The sequence below is a fragment of the Chiloscyllium plagiosum genome, unplaced genomic scaffold (genome assembly GCF_037043375.1).
Source record: "Chiloscyllium plagiosum isolate Xiang-an unplaced genomic scaffold, Cpla_swu_hap1 HiC_scaffold_3, whole genome shotgun sequence".
In the NCBI taxonomy this organism is placed as follows: domain Eukaryota; kingdom Metazoa; phylum Chordata; class Chondrichthyes; order Orectolobiformes; family Hemiscylliidae; genus Chiloscyllium; species Chiloscyllium plagiosum.
This window is the reverse complement of record NW_028270141.1, coordinates 92,676,497-92,693,618: the sequence shown is the minus strand read 5'-3', so window position 1 is coordinate 92,693,618 and position 17,122 is coordinate 92,676,497. Positions and strand designations below refer to the sequence as shown.

The 17,122-nt window shown below is 37.1% G+C and overlaps 1 long non-coding RNA gene across 1 annotated transcript in view; it reads right to left on the bottom strand.

The window, feature by feature from the left end:
- LOC148150623 (uncharacterized) overlaps positions 1–17,122 on the bottom strand; it is a 352,668-nt gene that overhangs the window by 122,718 nt on the left and 212,828 nt on the right. The window contains exon 3 of the long non-coding RNA XR_015751865.1: positions 15,981–16,099. This is a non-coding gene — a long non-coding RNA (uncharacterized LOC148150623). The remainder of the gene's footprint in view (positions 1–15,980; positions 16,100–17,122) is intronic.

Here is a 17,122-nt window from a genome sequence, read left to right as displayed (position 1 = left end):
GTAGATAGTTTTCTGTTCTTGAATCCAGGTATAGTGAGGTAGAGGCATAGTGGTAATGCAGGGATTAGGGGAATAAGTAGTCTCGTGATGTTCTAGAAATATGGCTTCAAATCTAGGGCAAATAGTGTAAAAAGCTTTCATTAAGGTCTCACATAAGAGATTAGCATTTAAGATTAAAACCCATGAGATTAGGGCTGGTGTACTGACATAAGTAATGGCTAATGGGGTATCGCAGAGAACAGTGTTTGGAACCCAACTATTCACAATATCTGTTTATGATATAGACGTGGAAACTAAATGTAATATTTTTAAGATTTGAAATGACAGAAAGCTAGGTGGGAGCGTGAACTATGAAGAGAATGCAGAGATAAGAAGGTTTTAGAGGGATATGGGATGGGTGCTAGCAAATGGGACTAGATTAGGTTAGGATATCTGGTTGGCATGGATGAGTTGGAGCAAAGGATCCGGTTCCATGCTGTATATCTCTATGACTCCATAACTCTATTCCTCAGAATGATTTGAATGAGGTAACTAATTAAGTGGGAAATACATGGCAGATGAAATAAAATGTGGATGAATGTGAGGTTATCCACTTTGGTCATCAAACAGGAAGGCAGATTATTATCTGGATGTTGATAGGTTGGGAAGAGAGGAGGAGGGGTGGTGCACAATGAGCTGGTTGTCCTTGTACATCAGGCACTGAATGTAAGCATATAAGTACAGCAGCCGATGAAGAAGAAAAATGGTATGTTGATCTTCATATTGAGAGGATTCAAGTAAAGGAACATGGATACCTTGCCAAAATTGTATAAAGTCTTGGTGAGACCATACCTGAATTATTGTGCAATTTTGACCTCCTTACCTCAGGATGGATGTTGTGGCTATTGAGCAAGTGCAGCAAAGGTTTCCCAAACTAATTCTTAGGAAGGCATGACTGATGTATGAAGGGAGACTAGGTAAGTTAGGATTATATTCACCGGCGGTTTGAAGAATTTGTGGGTGGGGGGAGTGGAATCTCATAGAATCCGATAAAATTCTCACAGGATGAGAAAGGGTAAACGTAGGAAGAACGTTCCTGATGACTGGGGAGTCCAGAACCAGGAGACACCCTTTATGGATATAGAGTAAGCCATTTAGAACGGAGATGAAGAGAAATTTCTTCACCCGGAGAGTGGTGAGCTTTTGGGGTTGAGAAAACAGTTGAAGCCAAACATTGAATGTTTTCAAGAAATTCTTATAGTTCCTAATCTATATCTTCATGTGCATAAAGGAATCAAAGAATATGGGGAAAAGATATGAACAGGGTACTAAGATGGATGATCAACTATGATTATAGCCATGAATGACAGAGCAGGTTCAAGGGCCAATGGCCAACTCCTGCTCCAATCTTATATGTTTCTATGCTTCAAGGGAGTTTTCCTGATTTTAGAGCTATTTAAAATAACATAGAAGTTTGGGACCATAGTAATAATCAATTTCTGAATCATATAATGTTTCATATTCAGCATGGAAAAGGTGCTTTAGAATAAAGCATATACTTGAACCTGATTGGTAGAAATCAGCCTTGACAAGACAGTAGTCAAATTTTATTTCCTCTTCCTATTTGCTATCTATGAACGTATAAAGAATGTGAAACAGAAAAGTATTTGCCAATGAATTTACGAAAATGCTACAATTTTTTTCTGATCTGTATCACTTGTGTAAAGATTACAAGGTCAGAGAAAAGTAGCTCATCACCTTTGAATAAGCTCTCAATGTACAGTGAGATAAACCACAATAAAACAAATTCCCATTGTTTCAGTTGCAATAAAAGAAAACATTGTGATAACAACAAGGACTTGGACTATTGTAATCCAGATTATCGATTAAATACCTCTGCCCAAAGACAACTTAAATTGGCAGGATAATGCTTAACCCTGATTTTACAATCTGCCATGAAATACGATAGGTCTAGAGAATAAACCCATCCTCCTGCTTACTGTGACTAAGTTACAATTTTCTTTGATGGAACAGATTTCCTCCAAGGTAACAGCTTTCAAGTCCAATTAAATAAGGCTTGTACCTGGATTACAGGCCACCTGCTAATGTGGCCTTTAGCCATGGGTTAAAAATGGCACTCAATAAACCTTTAGGAAGTATTTCTGAAAATTAATCAAGATCACTGTTCAAAAACTTGTGTTCTGGCGGAGTTTAGGACAGACATTAATAGTATTTAGAAGCTGAACTCAAAGGAAGCTGGAATTCAATAGACAGAAGTTTTCTTTCGTCCCAAAGGTGACAGCATGGTGATACAACCTTCATGTGGCTTCAAATGCTTGTTAGTGGCTAATAACATCCTGATAGCAGTTGATGTTAATTGTGTGTAATTGTAATGCAATTACTTGATTACCACTTTCATTACCTGATGAAGAGATCTCAGACATCTCAACAACTATATCTACCATAAAGTGCTTTAATCTTAATTATAAGTAAATACTTTTATACTATCTTGATTGCTACATTCATAATCTAACACAGTTCAGGTCAAGCACTGTTCCTTTGTTTATTGCGCTGTCTTTTGCTAGTCTCTGTCAGTTTTCAGCTCCATGTCCATTTCTTGGGATTAAATTAATTGGGATGCATTAATTCACCCCATTCCATTTTACAGTCATGTTGAATCGTTGACCTCATAAACAGATCAAGCAAAATAAACAGGTGCTGATGTTAGGAATGGTATGAACCAAGGATATAATGGTTTCTACTCCAGTCTTGCACATTTTTAGATATTTTTTAATCAACCTGTTCAGAGTTGTTATTACATACTTATGCAGCAGATACAACTTGAACCCAGGCCTCTGTAATTGTGTACTTAAAACATTTTCTCAGCGTTTCTTACAAAACCTACCAGAATTAAAATGTGTCCTTTTGAATTTTCACATATAATTTGCATGAATGAATTCCTTAGAAGTTTAAAGTATCTACTGGAATAAAAGAAATCCATTTGCTCTTAGAACAATCTAGAATCCCAAGATCTCCTTCCTGGTCTAATATGAGAAGTATATTTCCATTTAGTACCTATCCAACACTCTCTCTATCAATCTCAAACCCTTGCATATCCCTGTATTAAATTGCCACTGCTATTTTTCAACACATTGATATACTAATGAAGATCCTTTTAAATTTTGTGCTTGGACATTTGTCATTTGGCGATACTCTTCATTCAGTATTGTTAGTAAGTGTAGACACTGGATTTAATTCCTTCCTCTAAATCATTCATAAAAAATATGATCAACAGTGTCCATAATACCAAATCCTCTGGCACCTGTTAGTATTCTGTGTTACGACAAGCTGAGGAGTCAAGGCAACTTCCACTTCCTTTTTTAAAAACCTCTCTCAGTCATTTGCAACAATTCTTAAAAAAAGTTTTGTTCTATTTTAGCATGGAGCTATTGCATTTCACTTAAACTGAAGAACGAATTCCAAGCTTTTCTTGACTTGGATTGTGGGGATTTCTTACCTACTATTCTGAAAAAAGAATCCAAACCCACACACACAATATACAAGTAATGAGTTTACAAAGAAAATTGGCACATGAGGAACGGTATCGAGAGAGCAAAATAAAAGCAGTTGTAATTTATTGTTTCTTAGTCTTTGAGTTTTACAGTGAAACCTGAGTCCCAACTGTTGAGCTGCTGAATTGTTTTCTTCATAGCAGTGAAGCTGTAGACATCCTGGGGTTCACAGTTGTTGTTCCAAGTTGCTTTTCATTGGCTAGTTTCTCAGCTTGAGATAATTGAAAGACAGAGAAAGAAGGAGAAAGAGACAGAGAGAGACAGAGAGAAGAGCTTCCAACATTTTTCCTTGTATCAGTATGTGTTGATTTCTCTCTGTTCTTTTGCTCAAAGCAAGATGCTAAAATATGGCTTATTTGTATATTCTAAGTCTATCTTCATTTTTTTTTTCAAACTGAACATTCTGCAGGTAGCTTTTCATCTCCAATATGTGAATTTGTCATGCAAGTTTCATTAAAACAGCGATTCAAGTTTCTCGATGCCTCACTGAGTTTTGGTGCCTCTTAATTCAAAATGGTAATTGTGAGGCAGCCAGTTTCACATATTTCCTGTGAGTTGCCTGGGCTTGTCAAGTGATCACAATAGTGTCCTTTTTAGGACCATTTCTAGTCTATGAAAGTCTCAGGTATTAAAGAGGGATGACAAAAGTTGATTACTAACAGCCGATTTTCACAATGATAATAATGGCTTCCAGATTCCTGCCAAAATCAACAGTTATTATTGTCCACTGAAAGTTAATACTTTTCAATGTATAAAACATAATTCCAGCACCACATGTTTTGACTATAATACTTTTCTGTCTATTCCACGTGCTTGCACTGTGCAGTAGCCTATTAGATGGAACAATGTCAAATGCATCTCTGAAATAGCAGTACTGGAGGGCTCTGGGTAACTAATGGGTTCCATTCATGTATGTCCATAAGTCAGAACACAGTATATTACAGTATAAAATATCCATTTGTTCAGTACATGCAAATGTTGACATTTGTAAATTGGGGACCCAGTGTAGATAACTTTCACTCAATTCAGCCAACAGAGTTGACAAAAAAAAATTGATAAATTAAGTGAAATAAATACATTACCTACCACTGTTAAAACCATTCTGTCTTGGATTGGCCATCCTTAAGGTACTCTCTTATAATATCTCTCGAATCCTTTCAAAGACTTTCCCAAAAGTAGACATAAGGCTTGGAGGAATGAACTGATGGTTCATCCTTCAGCTTTTTTATGAAGATGAGGATCACAATAACTATTTCCCACCTCCCTAAAGATTTGACCTAAGCTTTAAGAGGATTCACAATCTTTTGAATTAATTCTTTTTGAGCTCTGTTATAGAGTCAGAGAGTCATACAGCACTGACCCTTTAGTCCAAACAGTCCATGCTGAATGTAATGCCAAACTAAAGTTGTCCCACCTGTCTGCTTCTGGCCCATATCCCTCCAAACCTTTCCTATTCATGTATCTATCCAAATGTCTTTTAAATTACATGTGGTCAGACTTATATTTTTTCATGATGCTGGAGTGGCTTTATATCTTCCTGATCTAAATTTCAACTTAGTAGTTTTACCAGTTTGACTTCTTTCAAGACACAAACTGCAGTTGGAAATTTTACAGATTGACTCATATTTGTGACTTATTTGCTTGACAGTTTAGCGATCTCCATTGTTCTATTGGTGTATTTAGAATAACCATTCATGGGAAATAGGCATCATTGACAAAGCCATGTTATTGTCCATCCCCAGTTGCACTCTTCTTGAAGTACTGCAATAGAGATGCAAAGGTTGTCTCACAATCTTGTGAAGAATGATGTACAAAATCTTGCTCGATGTCAATGTGGAAATGATATTATAAATATTTGTATTATGTGGCATGACAAACAATGCAGAGATAACAGAATTTCCAGGCACCAGCAGTGATCATGGATTTGGGAGCTGTTGCCAAAGAATCTCTGGTGATTTGTTACAGTTCATCTTGCAGATAATACACAGTGATAGTACAGAGTGATGGAAGAAATGCTAGTTGAAACTGAAGGATCTGATAATGTTGACTTTGTGGTCCTGGATGGAGGCATATTATTCTATCGCACATTTACTTTGTATCTTGTGGATGTAAAAAAACAGGCTTCCAACACAGACAGTGGAGGAGCTGAAAGAGATGGTGCAGAGTCATCTAGCTATCTTCACTACACAAGTAAAACATGCCCATGTGCATCGATTACGTTTGTGCAGCAGAATGTCCATGAGGAAGCAGAAAGAGACAGGAATAGGTTTTGGGCATATTTTTGTTATACTTCCTTCTGTCCATGTTAAGTGGAATAATAACAAATTCACAATTGATTAAATTAAGAATTTTAACTGTGAAATCTCAAAGACAAATCATACAAAATAACAACTTTTTTAATGTCAAACTGAAGATCCAACATAAATTATAGTGGTATGCTCTCAAAATGATGATTTATTGTAAAACATTTAAGTATAATTCTTTGAAATTTGGAGAGTAAAATTGTAACCACATTAGAAAGTAACCTGTAGATGAGTATGACATGTTATAAGGAAGGATAATTAATGGAGTGAAATGTAATTTAAAAAAATAAATGAATTTCAGCAGATTTATTTTTAAGTACTTGAAAAATGCTTAACTGGTGCCATAAAGCAAAGAATTGTGGATGCTGGAGATCGGAAACAAACAAAAACAGAAATTGCTGGAGAAACACAGTAGATCTGTCAATATCTGTGAAGAGAAAACACAGCCAACAGTTCAAATTCAGTAACTTTTGTTCAAAACACATGACTCCAGACCCATCAGCAATGTGGTTGATTCTGAAATGGTGCAACAAAATACTTACTTCATGGGTAATTAGTGATGGGGCATAAATGCTTGCCTTGCCAGTAATGCACATATCCTGTGAAAGAATAAAGAAAAAGACAAGACGAAAACTGAACTATTCTCGTACCATCTAATATCAGATAAACTGATATTGAATATTATTTCACGGCAACATAGAGAGAAAATAATCCTGTGCTCTATGTTAATAAGTTACACTAACATTAAAAATCAATCAAACTTAGCACGACGACAAAAGTAAGAGTGAGTATTCATTTTTTAAAACTAATATTGAAAAGGTAGCCAGCCTTTGAACCTTCCTTGGCTGCCAGAGAACATGAGTATGTACATGTCTGCCTTTCTTCTATTACCCAAACTGCACAAGTTAGACTACCAAGACTGCCAGAGATATTTCATTCATATTCAATACCTGATTACCAGACACAGCTGTGGACTCTACCATCAGATTGAGAGAATCCATTCTTCAACAATAAGCTATCATGATTAATTTATATATTACATTTGTGTGTATGTATTTGTTCAAAAAGGGTCATACATACATTCCATCAGAAGGCTAACAGCAATTAGTATGTGTATCTAATTGATATTCACAGATCAAGAGCAAAGCATACAGTCACTGCATCTACACTAATCAGACACACTCCAGACTAATCCACAATAATTTGACATGCACCAACCTCAGTGGACACCAGTGATCAGACACACTCTGCCTGACCAGATCAACAATGATCAAACATACATATTTTTCTCTAGCCAAGCTAAGAATCATCAGACATACAATCAGCCCTGCAAGACCAGAGGTCAGACAGGCACTCCACCTTGCTAAATGACAAATAATTAGGCCCATACTTGACCCTGCTGAAGTATTGATCAGATGTGCACTAAGCCCCATCAAATTGTCAGTAATCAGATGCATATTCCACCCAGACCGTGCCACTAGTGAAGGGGTACATTACACTGAATTGCCAAGGATCAGGGACTAAATCTATCGCCGGGTGATTGAGGAATTAGGTTGTTCAGTGATTGACCATTTGGATAATACTTGTATATATTGTAGTTGAAGCTTCATATCCTGTTCCATCATAATTACAATGAAGGAACAGGAATTGTATCTCAAGGAACTTCCCGAGCCAGGAAATGTGCCCAACGCAGACACCCAATGTTTTACTTTGCAACCAGCGAAAGGTAGAGGACAGAATAGTGCAGCATTTAATTGCTCACCACTTGAGGACATAGTGAGTAAAACCATTTTCATATCTTAGGCAAATTTGAAATTAGTCTTTTAGATAAGAGGTTCAAAGTCAGCACTGTTAAAACTTTGGTATTATCCCTAAACTATTCATCCAAAAGCTCAATTAATCTTCTGAGGACCTGGGGGTGGAATTTGAGTTCAATAAAAATCTGGAAATAAGAGTCTAATGTTGACCATGATTTGATTGTTGTAAAAATCCATCAGGTTCACTGCTGTCCATATCTAGTTTGGTCTACATGTTCACAGCAATGTGTTTGATTCTTTACTGTTCTCTGGGAAATTAGGGATGGTCAATAAATGCTGGCCTAGCCAGTGATGTCCACATCTCTTGAATAAAAAAATCCATTCACTCACAAATCAGTACTCATGTTTTCTTCAATTTTTGATTTAATTCTAACAATTTGCCAATCTCTTTTCTTTGCAAGGACTAGTTGGCAGTCTTGGAACATATTAAATTACTACTACAAGTGTTTAACTTGATCACTATGGCTCCTGATTTCATGACAACTATATGTAACCAATAGTTTATTTCCTCTCTGGTAAACATTCAAGCTCTGAGATGCCTTTACTTTGTGAATAGCCCCTAAAAGACTATATGTACAAACTATCTGGTTTATTTAAAATTTGAGCATACATAGACGTAGACACCCTATCTTAATTAAGACTCTTTTAATTGGTGTTATAAAAGGACAGATTTTTTTTTCATTGGCGTGGCACGGTGGCTTAGTGATTAGCACTGTTGCCTCACAGCACAAGGGACCTGGGTTCAATTCTCACCTTGGGTGACTGTGTGGAGTTTGTGCATTCTCCCCGTGTCCACGTGGGTTTCCTCCGGGTCCTCCGGTTTCCTCCCACATTCCAAAAGATGTGCAGGCCAGGTGAATTGCCCATAGTGTTAGGTACATTAGTGAGTCAGAGGGTCTGTGTGGACTTGTTGGGCAGAAGGGCCTATTTCCACACTGTAGGGAATCTAATTGTTTGGCCCATAGTTTAGATTCATGCTGACCCAGAAGGCATATCCCACAAAAACAGCTAAACCCTGAAATTTTGGACAGTGTGGTCAGGTTCAATTCCAGTAGGGTGACCAGATTCTTTTCTTAATACCATTCTCACCATCACCATGATCCCTAGCAACAGCTGGGATTGTTTCCACTATGTAATGCATTCTGAAACTCAGATATTTGCAATGAAAATCAATAAGAAGCAGCCTCAATTATACAATTCTTTTATATGAAACTGATACTAAAATTAATCATAAGGGGCCTCAGTGTCAGAATTATTTAGTGTATTGTGACATGGACTGGAGACCTGGCAACAAATGCCAGCCTTAACAGACGTTCACGTTGTGTCTGTTCCTCGGGATAATGATCTTTCTCAAGTTGTTAGGTAAAGCATTGAGCAGATGGAAGGGAAGGATAGTTTGTGCTCTGACAACCGATACAGATTGCACAATTGAAACAAGAACACTATATAATCTATAGAGATCTCTATGTTTGTACTGTCATTTGGAATATAAGATGCACCTCACCAGAAGGATCTGAAAGAAAAATGCTTTTGAAAGGAAACATTTTTCCTTAACGTTAAAAATATATTTTTAATTCAATAATTCAAAACCATTTATCTCTTGATCTTGGAACACTCATGAATATCCATCTTATTCGATCATTGAGATCCTATTAACACATTATTATTTCTAGATAGTATGAATGAATAGGAAACAGTTACTAAATATCAACGTATTCTTATTACCCCAAATTGGAATTCCATCATATGAAAAGTGAACTCCAGAAGAATCAAATGTATTGTATTGTGCTATGTTACTGACTGTCATATACTTCACTGTATTATCAAGGTGCTCTGTGCTTACAAATTGTGCATTATTGTTCTGTGTTGTGCTACACAGAATTGCTTTGTTATATATTTGAGTCCACAATGCCATATCGTTCAATAAAAAATTAACTGATATTTTTAAGTGGAAGTTCAGATTGCAAATATAAGAAGCAAAAATAAATATGCATTATTTCCTGAAATAAAAACAGAAATTGAGGGTAACTTGAGACAGAGTGAAATGAGAACAGCAGAGAGATGAAGGAAGACTTCGACAACAACAACTTATATTTATATAGTGTCTTTATTGTAAAAGAATTTTCAAGGTGCTTCCCAGGAACATTATATCTAAGACAATATGGCACCAAACTATGAAAGGAGATAATAGGTTAGTGTCTTAAAGGGGGAAAATGATGGTAGAGTTATGCAGGAAGGGAATTTCAGGGTGTACTGCTTAGACAATTGAAGGCATGCCCACCAATGTAGATCAATTAAAACTGGGGGTGAATTGGAGACAATTAGATGAGTACAGAATATTATGAAGGACCATGAAGCTGCTTTTGCCTCTATTTGAGTCAGCATCCCAAACTAAAATGCTTATTCCATCACCACAGTAGCCCTGTTAATAAAAATGTATAAATGGAAATTATCTTAATGTGGGTCTTGAGGATTTTTTGATGGTGAGGCTGTGTGTATTTTCTTTGACAGCTTGCTCCATTATGAAATTGTCCTTGGGAGGAAAGATTTATGATACAGTCTTGGAAACAAATAGCCTTTGTAGCTGGTATGAATTGCTACCTCATATTTTGTCAAAGCTAGAGTGCTGAGGTTTGAAAGCATGGAATAAGAATTTTAACATCAACACGTTGCTTAACCAAGATGTGACATAGGTCAGTGAGCTGAGGGGTGATAGGGTTTGGAAGTTGCTCCGGGTTAAGGCTTAGACAGCAGAGATTTAGATGACCTCATGTTTAGAGAGGGTAAAAGTTTGGATACTACCAGAAACACATTACAATCACCCAGTCTAGAGATAACAAAGTCAAGAATTTGGGTTCCAGCAGCAGATGAAATGATATAGATATGAATTGAGCAATACTGCAGATGTGAAAATAAATAGTTAAAATTAAGACAGGAATCTGAAGGTGGAAGTTCATCTCAAGGCCAATTATATCATTCCTCTCAGGTAGTTGTAAGGTAGAAGAATTCATTGTTACAAACAGGCGACCAAAAACAAATACTTTGACCTTTCCACTATTTAACTGGAGGAAATCTCTGCTCACCAAGCATTAGATGCGAGATTAACAGTTTGATCATTTAGACACAAAGGAGGAATCAAGAGAGATTGTGTTGAGATGGAGTTAGACATCATCAGCAGACATATGAAAACTATTGCTTTGTTTTCAGGTGATGGTGCTGGAGCACAGTATGTAGATGAGGTGTATGAGGGGCCAATAACAGCTCTTTCTGGAACACCTGAGGAAGCAATGCAATGACACTCTGACACACTTTTCGATAGATAAGAGTGGAGCCAGATGGAAGCAGCCCTATTAGACAGGCAAGAGGTGTTGGTGGAAGAGGATATGATTATCTGTGTCTTTGACAAAAGCTGTCTTATGGTACACCTTCAATTCAGTTACAGGTCAGTTTTACATTTCAACGCTACACAGGTAACTATCAACATAATGCTGCTACAAAGTCACTCTGCACTCAGAGAAATGCACCCAGCTCCTCGAATGGGCAGGCTACATTTCTAGGCTCTCTGTTCACTCTCACAGCAGCTCGTGCACTCTGTGCCTGCTTGGATGGTCACAGTTTCTAGGCTTTGCATGACCTTATTGCGCCTTTTTGCACTCCACAGCTAGAGATATGAGGCTCACAGTATTGCTATCTTGCTTCACTGTATAATGGAGACAGAAACTCAGGAAGCTTGTCATTGTTGTCAGCCCATTCAACGAGGGTGGTTTTCACTGGGTGACTCTGCACAGCAAGTCAAAGGTGGCCTCCAATACCAGCCTAGACCCTGTCTGGGTTGGTAAGAGTCAAGGTCCTCTCCTCATTAGAGGTGAGGAGTTGAATGATGGGCAGCCTACCATCCATCTTGACTCTTTCTGCTCTGTTGGAGACAGTTTTCCTTTTGGAATGAAAGAGAAAGGGGAGATATTGTGGGAGATGAAAATACATGGCTCATCTGTTAAGGTTGGTGCAGGTGGGGAAGTGTCCCAAATGAGTGAGTGGGCAGTGCAGTTGGCAGCAGAGTTTGTGGTGTCAGGGACTGGGTTAGATGAGAGTAAATTGGAAAGATGTTGCAGGCTTTGGTGAGAAGGCTAGAGCATGAGCCTTGGTAGGATGTGGGTACAGTAGCAGAAAAAAAAACGAGGGTGGGGCATCAGAGAGAAGATGGTGAACCTTGTCCTGGCAGAGTGGAAAAGGACATAAACTTTCCTACAATAATGGACGTTCCTCCAGATGATTGAGAATGCACTGACCTTGTTGCAAACTAAGATTAAGCTGGCATGCCCTGTCCTTGTAGCCTTAGGAATAAGGAAGTGGAATGCTTGGCTCTGCACTATATATCCAGCAGACTTGCCGATAACTTCCCACACAGCAGAATGCTGACATCCCCCCCCCCCCCCGTCTGCCATGTCGGGAACTGTGTAGGACTGCTCCAGATTGACAATACTTGTCCGGCTGCACAACAAGCCTTTAATGATGGTATGGTAAAAGGCATGCTGGTGAATGCTGGGATATCGCTGTGGTGAGTTGTTATGGGAACAGCACATGATATGATGACCTTGGAAATCGAAGAGGAGAGATGCCACTGGGGCATGGTAGCTCATTATGTATGCAAATTTGGAAAGATAGAGCAAGTGAACTCACTGAGCCTCACAGCAATATACTGTCCAAAAATCTTGATGCAATACAGACTTAGCTAAGAAACCATAACATTCGGCTTATTGTGTTTTTCCTTCTGCTGTTGTTTTCTCTACCAGTAAAAGCTCATCAATAATATAAATAAGATAGTTATCAAGAAATGTTGGCTATCACTTTAAGTAGCATGTCTATATAACACAGTAGCTCAGGATTTGAAGTGTAATGCTGATATATCCTCCCATCCTCACGTTGAAAGGTAGGTCTTTCTTCTTTGCAGAGAATTCTGTTTAGGTGTTACTTTTCAGATAACATTACATGATAATTCGGTTTTATTAAATAATAACAAATCTTGAGACATACTGACCACAAGCACGACATTTCTAATATCTGGAATCTGGTTTAGGGATTATTTTAGATTTAATGCTATTTAGCCACTCAAGTGAACTTTGGTTTTAGGTTTCACATGTAAGGCAGTGCAGGAAAACTGTAGGGTGCAAAACAGAGGTTGAATCTAAACTGTGAAATGTCATCAAACACCCTCAGCAAAAAGCTACACTTCAATGAGTATATATAGGACATTGCGTAGGCTGGTGTCTGTTTGAGGCAATAGCAGAAGAAGACGTTCAGATAAGTATATAGATTATGAAAGTGAGACTGAGGCAATTTTTTTACCATTAACATTTCAAAGCAAAGATGGGTTATTTCCTTGAATGAAGTAAACAATATTAGTTTTGTCCAACTATTTGTATGGGTGTGGTGAAACTGATGTTAATATGCTTTTAATTCAATGGCAAATGTTTATGAATGATACTGACAAATTTCCTATTATAAAATAAGTACATAGTTATAATAAAAAATTGCTATGAATCGAAAATTTTTGAGTAGAAATGAATGGAAAATGGTATGGAGCATATCAGTATCAGTGTTCAAACTTCCCGGAACATCCTGATTGCCTGAAGCTATGTAGTTTGTCTGACGATTTGTAAAACCTGTCCCTATAATCTATGTGGGGAAGAGGATCGAGGGAAGATTATAGCTTTGTTCATTACTTTGAAAAGGGGTTATAAAGCTAACCTTAACCCCAACACATTATGCATCTAGTCCAAACTTTATTTCTGCTTAATTCAATACACACAAAAATCAAGAGAGATATAAAACAGATTGCCAATTCAATATCACATTTTTTATATTATGACACAATGCCAAGTGTCTACCCCATAAAAAAAATCTTGAGGACTCAGTCTCCAGTCTTTGCTTAAAATTAATAATCTAACAGGAATATTAACTCTGCATGTGTTGTATATATAAAGCATTTTTAATCGAGTCAGAGATTCTGTTTTTGGAATTCAGATTCACCTGGGTTAAATTAATTCTGACTGTAATTAACCCTCTCATATGTACATGCATAGCATTCAGTGCCTTACTAGAACAGGAGTTATAGTCTAATCTCTACACCCTGGAAATCACACAGTGAAAAATGAGAACTGCAAATATTGAAAATCCAGATGTAAAGACAAATAATGGTGAAAATACACAAAATAGAACAGAAAAGTTAGATTTTGGTGAAAAACTGTATCCAAAGTTCTTCCCATCATCAGATGATTGCACACAAACTATATATTTCTATTTCTTTTTAATTTCTGATAATCATATAGATTAGCAGAGAAAGATGTCTGCCACCGTGAATTACAGCAACCAACCAGCGAGGAATTAAATAATTTTAATAAACATGTGGCAAATTTATCTATAGACTGAAATACTGTGCAACTCTCATTTGTATGCTCATTTGATTTTGGTATACTCAGATCTATTTTAAATCTTGGCATCATATTATGCCAAAATAATTCGATTTGAGTGCCAAGAACCATTATTGTCCATTATTGTGCAAATCATACAATCAAATGGGACTTAATGTATAATGCATTCCATCATTGTACATCCAAGGAGAGGAAATACTAATCCTGAAGTAGACCTTTTATGAATAAAACACCAGTCAGGTTTAGTTTTTTTTCACTGCAATTAGCTTCCAACATCATGGGGTGAAGATATGGATCTTCAACTTCCAGATGTTCATTTCCCACCCGAACGATGAGTGAACTGCAGAGGAAAATATGCTCTTTGGGGTCCTTTATCTTTTATAGGACTCCAATTATAAATCGGATAGAGAAGTGGACAGATCACACATGGGGGCTAGCACCCCAGATCCACTTTCTCTGGCTGGTGGAAGGCCCTCACTGCCTGCTGAGTGCTATAACCAGCTGATAATCTGCTGCAAGAAAACCAGTGAAGCACCTTTAAGAACTTGTAGCTCGCTAATTAAGATTAGTAAGGGCCAACATGTAGCCCCTCCTATCACATTGGACAGGAGCCTGAGGTGTGAAGCTGAAATTGTATATGCTTGGCATTAACGTAGCAATTTGTTGGTATACTTGAATATGAAACATGAAATATAATCCAATAAACTATTGCATCCTTGGTTTGTCATAAAAACGAAAATATGGTTCTCCTTAACAAAATTATAACAAAGATCTTAAATAATGGAAGTCGGCCATTATTATAATATGTTTTATTGCATGTCTTTCTCATTAAAAGCAATAAATTCTGTCCCTTTTTTCACTCAGGTAGGGGTCATACAACACTTCACTGGTAGAATACAAGTTAATATGTGCATTTCAAAGTCCCCCATTAATACAGCTGTAATGTTTCCAGCTTATATATGGCGAAGAACAGACTTAAATCCTGTGCCATAACTGAGGTTGTATTGCCCCCTATAGCTATCAAGTAAAAACTGTGCAATTTGCTGTTCTGTTTTCTGTCATTTTTTTCTCTCTCTTTAATCTGTCTTTCACAGACTCTGACCTGTTCAATCCTGATTCAATATAATAACATTCCTGTTTATATTTTCTTCTTAGCGCTCTTTCCTTTCATTGGTTTATGTTTTCTTAGCTCTCCTCATTTTCTTTATTTTTCTATTCTCCCAGTCTTGCTCCATTTATCTCTTCCTTTCTCCCTTTGTTTCACATTTTAATCCTTTATTCTTTTGCTACCTGATCTTGAACGTTCCTGATTTAAGCCTCCTTCTCCATTTAATCTATTTTTCAAAAATTCATATTTTCAATTTTATCCTTATTCCCCATTTCATTTTTTAAAAAAATCCCCTTCCTAAAAGCCTCTTCTATAATTCTACTATTCTTTGCCTATTCTTTTCAGTAGAAACAGAGAAAACAGTGTGTTCTTAATCACAGCAGGAAGTTCAATGATTCAGGACACTGCCTTCTGGATTTGCTGCCATTTTCTGTTAACTAATTTCACATATTCCGCCAACCTCACCATATTGAATGAATATTGTTTGACTTTTCAGATGTTACAGTTCATGAATAATCAGTGGAAACTGTAAAAACTGATAAGGTTAAAAAAGAAGAAAGGTCACTCAGTAGATAATATTTCATAAAACTGATAGAATAAGCAACAGAATATTTCTACCCTTTGCATGGAGTGCCGAAAAGAAGATTTTAAAAGGGAGATCAATGATTTATAAATAAACTAGACATTGTTCGTGCTCCGAAGGATAGGAGACAATAGAATTTTTAAAAAGATTTATCAAACGTTAATATTGCATTTGTGGAGAAACTCACCAGTTCCTGTTGTGTGGGCCAGTGAAGGGTCATTAAACATCAATGGGTCATCTGATTTTTCTTTGGAGTCAATGATATCCAAACATCACTTGGGATCTTGTCTTCATTTTTTACAAACTCTGGAGGGCACAAAAGCAAATGAACTATGAAAAAAAAATCATCATGGTGTCTTTTATGGTCACACATTCTTCTTTTCATTTGTCTTCTACAGATGACTGCCTGTTTAATTTCATGAGAAAGCAGCATTAGTTTGCGAAGAGGCAGAACAAAGCACTCTTGATATCCAGGATCGCTATGCAAGCTAAACACAATCTTGCCAAACTGATCATCACCAATAATCATCAGCTCATTTTGCTTCCGCATGGATTTCACAGATTTAATGTTTAATTTTGCCATTTGATTAGCAAAAACCATAAATAAAGGACATTAATGGCTATTATTGGCTTGTTTAAAATCAAATTTAACTGATCGTTGAAATGGCTAAGCAAGTCACTCAGTTGAACCTCACGGCTGTAAAAACGTTGAGTTGGAATAAAACCAGACAGATCATGCACCACCCGAGATGGTGTCACAATGCTATACAGTTTGAAGGCTGTCACCATTGGCATTCTCAACATTGACATTGGACACCACGAAGTTTAATGCTGTTAAGTTAAATAAGTCAAGAAAACATTTTGCACTATCGACTGCTCTCTCTTAAGCCAATGAGTGAATGGTCTTCTGTTTTGACAATCACTTAGAAAAGAATAAACTGCATTCTGGGTGGGGGACTTTAAGATTAATCACCTAGAGTGCTCAATAACACCAAGCTGGCAGTGTACTAAAGGGTATATCTGTAATGCTAGGATTGTGACAGGTAGGGAGAAAACCAACAAGATGAAAATACCTTTGACTTCATACTCATGAATCTACCTGTCTCTGATCCAGCTGTTCATGATGAACTAACAGTGTTTGTGGAAATGGAGCTACATCCTCAAACTGAGGACACAGATTATGTTGTTATGTGATCCTCTCATTCTGTTATTTGAGAGCGATACAGTAGCTTCAAGCTGAAATTCCATGAGGTACAGTCAGCCATCAGTGCCAGTAGATTGTATCCAGTTCCACAATCTATAGCCCCAAAGACCCAGCACATCATTCAC